The 6,000-nt window shown below is 43.8% G+C and overlaps 1 protein-coding gene across 2 annotated transcripts in view; it reads right to left on the reverse strand.

Annotated features, from left to right (window-relative positions):
* The window catches only part of STON2 (stonin 2), a 79,022-nt gene extending 73,237 nt beyond the window's left edge, over window positions 1-5,785 (reverse strand). Inside the window, exon 1 of one of the 2 annotated variants that reach the window (XM_033008557.2) lies at window positions 5,721-5,785. The gene's annotated coding sequence lies outside the window, so the exon portion shown is untranslated. Of the gene's footprint in view, window positions 1-4,524; window positions 4,642-5,720 lie in introns of those variants that run through there. The other variant, XM_042790573.1, reaches the window with a different exon arrangement.
* Window positions 5,786-6,000: the final 215 nt, after the last annotated feature.

The following is a 6,000-nucleotide window of genomic DNA, read 5'->3' on the forward strand; positions in this document are numbered from 1 at the left end:
TCAAACACTGAACAACTGCCTTACTCTGCAAAGAATGGACAAGAGGCACTTGAGCTGTGGTTTGTTACTCAGAGACTTGTTTCTTATTTCATATCAACGCTCCTGAGCGTTACGAGATTAAATCACCAAGTGCTGATTTGAAGTAATGGCACAAATAATCTTGTTCCCACAGCATGACCTCTTCCAATAAGTAAATCTTCAAGAAAGTCTTACACGTATTTGTAGATATATCACTGCAGTGAACTGAGAAACCTTAATACATCACTGCTGAGAAGACATTTTCAACATTTTAGGTAATATTGACTGTCAGAAAAGTACCTATTGAAGGATTTTTGGGAGGGGTGAGGGCAAAAGCTCTCTAATTTTATGGCTGCTTTATAACAACTGTATCTCTATAGAACTGATGTTTAAAAAGCCTATACATTTCAGTAATCTACTTCATTTAAGAGCATTTTCTATTAAATAAAGCACTAGTTCTTTCTACAGTTATCTAAAGGACACATGCGCTGATGTCTTCTTTTAACTTTTTTAATATTATGCTACGATGTTTATATTTTCCCTTATATTTTTTCTATAAATATATACTGAAGATTATGTTACATTTAAAAAATTGGTAACAAGTTGATCAAGATGCTATATCCTGAATTTACACTAGGAAGCAGTGTCAAACCCTACCAATAGCAGCAAAATTGTAGGGTGAAACACTCAGCATTAAGGGCATAGCTTTCACACCACTTTTTTGTGGCTTTTACTTCTAACTATCTCCAATCTGATCCTGTAGACTGAATTTGCATTAGCACTTAGAGTACATTAAATGAGCTCCTGGAGTTCTTCTGACTCAGTTTTACCCCAAACAAAATCAGTTTATGTGCTCTGAGATGCAAAGTGAAGTACAGTAAGTGCAGATGATCAGGATCAAAAGTGCACTCCTGCTCTAACTAATGCACTGATGTATTTAATCCATAGTTTTTCAGAAAAGAAGGGAATCCTGGAACCCTGAGGCTTGTGCCCTGGTATCTCCACAGGACTGCATTTTCTGTTTTTTTCACTCTCAACCTCTGAAATTTTACTGCCTTAAGTTTTGAAACAAATTGGACCTTCCATTCCATTCACTTTATTTGCACGTTTAAATGAAAGACAGTGAAAACTGGACGTAGAAGTCAATAGGGTATCCATAATCCCTACTTGGGAAGCATTCTTACCCATATAGGCACTTTCAGATGGATTTCTGCCCTGTTTAAGGTCCTGGAAAAACTTTCACCATCTACAAGGTGCAAAGATTTAACCCCTAATGTTTCCAGATGTATGAGCTGAGCTGTAAGGCTTCTAGTTGTGTTTCCTAGGACACAAATTCATCTGGTCACAATTACAGCCATAGTCCTGAAGACAACACATACAAAGACAGGCATTCCTTCCTCAAGGTTAACCACCTGTGAAGTTATTACATCCATTAGCAGAACTTGCAATCCTTTAAGAAACCATCCAGCATGGTTAGACTCCAAAGAAAATGTATTTTAAGGAATCAGAGAACAAAAAAAATCCGGTGTTGCCACTGAGTACTTCATGGATTTTTTTATTTCTTTTTTTTTTTTTTTTTTGTAACATAACTAACAATTCAGATAAATTGCCCAAGAATTGCCTTCTGAAGGCTCTCCTTTCCTAGCTGATTGTAGCGTGAGGTCGGTGATTAGCTTAGATACGTCCAAATTTTAGAGGGACAGGATTATGTTAGAAGATTGCCACGACCACATATATCCTTAGTTATATAGCTTATTTTCTGATTTTTTTTTTTTTTTTTAGCTTTCCGACTTTCAAAGAGAAAGCTAACATTGTTGCAAAGCTTCTGAGGCTAAAGCCATTACTTTCAGCCTGCCTTTAGGAATAGGGCTTTTCAACAAAATTCAGTTATTCTGATATTTTATTGGCAAGGATCATGACATGCTTTGCACAATGCCTCAGTGCAATACTTGGGTTAAAAGCTGCAGGAAGAAAAGGTACCACCAGGAGCAAAGTGTTGGAGCAGGTGAATCCACAAACCATGATCCTGTAGCTGATTCCACCTTGGCAACTGCCTCACTGACTGGAAAAGTCACCACTTCTACAACAGGGGCAACAGAAGCCATGCGAAGCAGAACATCTTGAGAGATTGATACCACTTCTCATCTTCATTTGCTGATGCCAGACTTGAGATAGCTGAAAATTAAGGACTCTATAAACATGATGTATTTAGCCCACTCACAATATGGCTTTAACCCCCACACAGTCTGGGTTTCTCAACCGGGGAACTGTACCAGCCGCCAGTTCTTAACAAGATAGCTGGCAAGATAGCACAGATGAGGACTGGGGATGGGGAGTTGGCCGCTACCGAGATGTAGCTGTTACTTTTTTACCTCGCATCCCTTGGACTCTTATCTAAACCGACCACACAGCAGGGTATTAATTATGCCACTGATGTAATGAGGGATGCAAGGAACTTGTATAAAGGAGAGATCTGCAGTTAAGACCAAAGTATGCTGTTAAATCCTTAATGACAATTAAGGACATGAATCATCAGAGAGTACAGATAGTCAGAATTGAGATACAGTGCAACATGTGAGCAAAAAAAAAAATCTGACCTTTTCTCTTACCGGAAAGTCTAATGGTCATGCTCTCGATGGCATTCATACTTTAAAAATTATTTAAAATCTACAACTATAAAATAGCAGTGATCACTAAAGTTGCCAGCTGTATTCCTGTATCTAAGGAAAATGCTATGTTAGATGTGCTTGGGGTTACTGCTACTTGCTTTGTACTTGAAATCTCCACAGGAATACCATGAAAAGCCATTAATGTTATACAGGAAAAGTAAAAGATTTACCTGCCAAAAGCATGATATAACAGATTAAGTGTAATTCATAGCTAATATCACCTTATGCTAGAATCAATCAAATCAGAAAGTTCTTGGAGAAGAGAGAACCTAGCCATTCAGAAACTAAGTATTTAGGGAAGTCATATACATTGCATAATCCAGCTTAATACATCTCACTGGAGATGGGAAAACTGCTCTTCAAGCTTCTTTGTGACAACACAAACTTTGTTTACTAACAAACCTGTTTATCTGGAAAATATTAAGGCAAAGTCCAGAGCTCACCTCTGTGTTACATGAGGTGTTTCATTCATCTCGTCAGAGAAATTGGTCACATGCCACAATTAGTGAACACAAGCATTTTGCAATCAACCTGTAGTTTAGCATTTGCTTGCCCAAGCCAGTAAGTTTACAAAATACACAGAAGAATGATTCACAGGTTATTCACAAGTAAAGAAACACCAATGTTTGCAAAATTTTTGCCTTGACAATACTAAAAATGCCCTCAAACCAAAACCGTGAAGCTATTCTAAGGATAATTCCCAGCAAAAGGTGTAACTAAGTACAAGAAGGCATGAACTGTAAAGCTTCTCCTGATCTAGTGAGAATTGAACTTTTTTTTTAACTTGCTTCTGAATAAATGAAGTCTCAAAAAGGATTAAACAAAGGGGGAAAAAAAAAAACCAAACAAACCAAAAACAAAACACCAGATAATTTGAGTCTGATTACAGCCAATCAGTCAACAAAAGAATTAACAAAAATCAACAGAGAGAAGTGGAGCTTTTTACAGAAAGGATATTTAACACACGAACTAGGCAAATGTGCAGGGAAGGGGCCGTCTGGTTATATATCAACACAGAAATCCACTTTGCATGGAAATATGTAATTTGAGCTTTTTCAACCTATAATTTACATAGCGTATTCAAACGAGACGACAAAAAGATGAGTGGCGATTTTTCTTTGTCTTGCAATATCTTAACCACAGAAAAACATTTCAAAAGCAGCACAGTTCGGTAGACTCCAGAAAGGAAAAATCCAAAACATGAGTAATTGCATAGAGCAGCTGAGGGGTAGGTGGATACAAGCAGCTTCCACATGCTGCTGTTAATGACTCACTCACCCTTCTGCAGACGCAGAGTAATAAGCTGCTAGCACTCGCACAGAAACACAGCGTGCATTATTACAAATAATAAGAGGAGAGCACTCATTTGGGAGAAGATGGCGAGGGGGGGGGGGGGGTTGTTGCTAGGCTGCCTGTCATAAACAGGCTCCATCGCAAGCAGCCGCGAAGGAGGGCGTACGGACCACGGGGGGACAGGCTGGAAGCCGGTGCCGGGAGCGGTGCCCTGAGCCCCGGCCAGGAGAGGGGCTGGAGCGCGGGGGGGAACCCCCAGCGCGCAGCGGGGCGCGCAGCCCCCCCCGCTCCGCTCCGCGGAGGGAGGAGGGCCGGGGCAGCCCCGAACGCCCCGCGGGGGGAGGCGGTGGCCGCAGCCCCGCCGGCGGGGCCACCTGCCCTGGGCTCAGGTTTCCCCGGCTCCGGTTTCGGGTTCCCCCTCCGCCCGCCGCGCTGCCCGCGGACCCGCCGTTCCCGTTCCCTCGGCTGCCAGGGTTGGGGGAGCGCGGAGGGCCGGCCCGGGGCACGCCGCTCCCCCCCCCCCCCCCCCGCCCCGCGGACCTACCTGCCGGCAGCGGGCGCGGAGCTCCGCGGGGCAACGGTGCCGCCGCCCGCTCTGGCGGGCAGCGCGCGGAGCGGAGCTGAGGCGGCGGCGCGAGCCCGTCCCGCCCCGGGGCAGCGGCGCGCGGGGCCGCCGCCATTGGGCGCTCCCCGGCGGCGCGAGGGGCGGCGGCGCCGCATTGGCCGGGGCGGGGGGGGGGGGGGGACGACCCGCCGGTCCAGGGGCCGCGGGGGGGGCGGTCGCAGCCCCGGACTTAATCCGCGTAAATAGCGGCAGGGCCTGTTCTTATACACGATGTTCAAAGTCAGGGCGCGTTGCTGCCCGAGGGCTAGCCTCCCCCACCGAAATGCAAAAAAAAACAGGTGGAAAGGTGTAGATAAATTTAATACGTTGTAATTAAATACATCCCCCAAAATCATAATCAAATCTATACAAATAATTACATTTAAACTTAAAAATCAGTCTGCTCGGGGTCATTCAAGTGGCATGCTTAAATAGGGCAATACTTACTTGTAACTGGTGAGTTCGTGTACCCGCTTCTAATACAAATTACTAGGCGTCTCGATTCTTTTGTTAGACCCTGATGAATTTCACAGATCAGCAAGTATCCCCGTGCTATGTATCAGTCAGGACTAATAAAGTTAACTGCAATGTCTATAAACAAATTGTTTAGGCTGTTAAGTTGTATGGTATATAGCCTGTAATACTACTACATCTAAAACACTAATTTTATTTTTGCCTTTAAGATTTCATATTTTAATTTGCACAGGCAAATATTTTTATGGAGACTTTAATTTCTAATCCTACTACAATTCCAAGGCTTCTGATGCAAGTTGTGGAAAATGAGCATGTGCATCACACATGCAGGCGGGAGCCCCGGCGCGTACGTAACCCCCCGCTCGCAGATTCCGAGACTGAGGAAGTATCAAGTCACCAAAGAGCTTCCTAAAAAACTGAACCTTGCAAGCTGAGAAATGTTAATAACGTTTGCATTAAACATTATCTTAACAGCCTTAATTAGTAGTGGAGAGTGACTGTAAAAAAAAAAAAAAAAATTGCACAAGTTTAACTCTTCCTCAGGTGGACGAACAGTTTTTAAAGCGCTGTTGTTAAACACTGGGAAAATCTCGATTGAAAAGCGCAAGAAAGATAACCACGCAGTTGTGATACCTGATGTTGCGCCTGGCAGTTTAGCATACCTGGTTCCCCAAGTTTTGTCTTGAAGGAGCTTTCAAGCAGGTCTGAAAGCTTACTCTTGGTGCATACTAATCTGGGGACACGCATTAAAAAGTGCAGCGGCTCTCCCCCCAAACCCCAAAGCCCCTGTGACAGGCAGCCCTGGGGAATCTCCTCCGGCACGAAACGTTGACGCGAGTGCCAACTAGAGGTGGTTGGGAAGAAATAACGCACAACTCAAAACATTTCCGAGCAGTATTTGCAGGTTACGCGTAGACTTCTCCAGCAGTATAAAATGCCGAT

Source organism: Tyto alba, unplaced genomic scaffold (assembly GCF_018691265.1).
Source record: "Tyto alba isolate M040663 unplaced genomic scaffold, T.alba_DEE_v4.0 Super-Scaffold_18, whole genome shotgun sequence".
In the NCBI taxonomy this organism is placed as follows: Eukaryota; Metazoa; Chordata; class Aves; order Strigiformes; family Tytonidae; genus Tyto; species Tyto alba.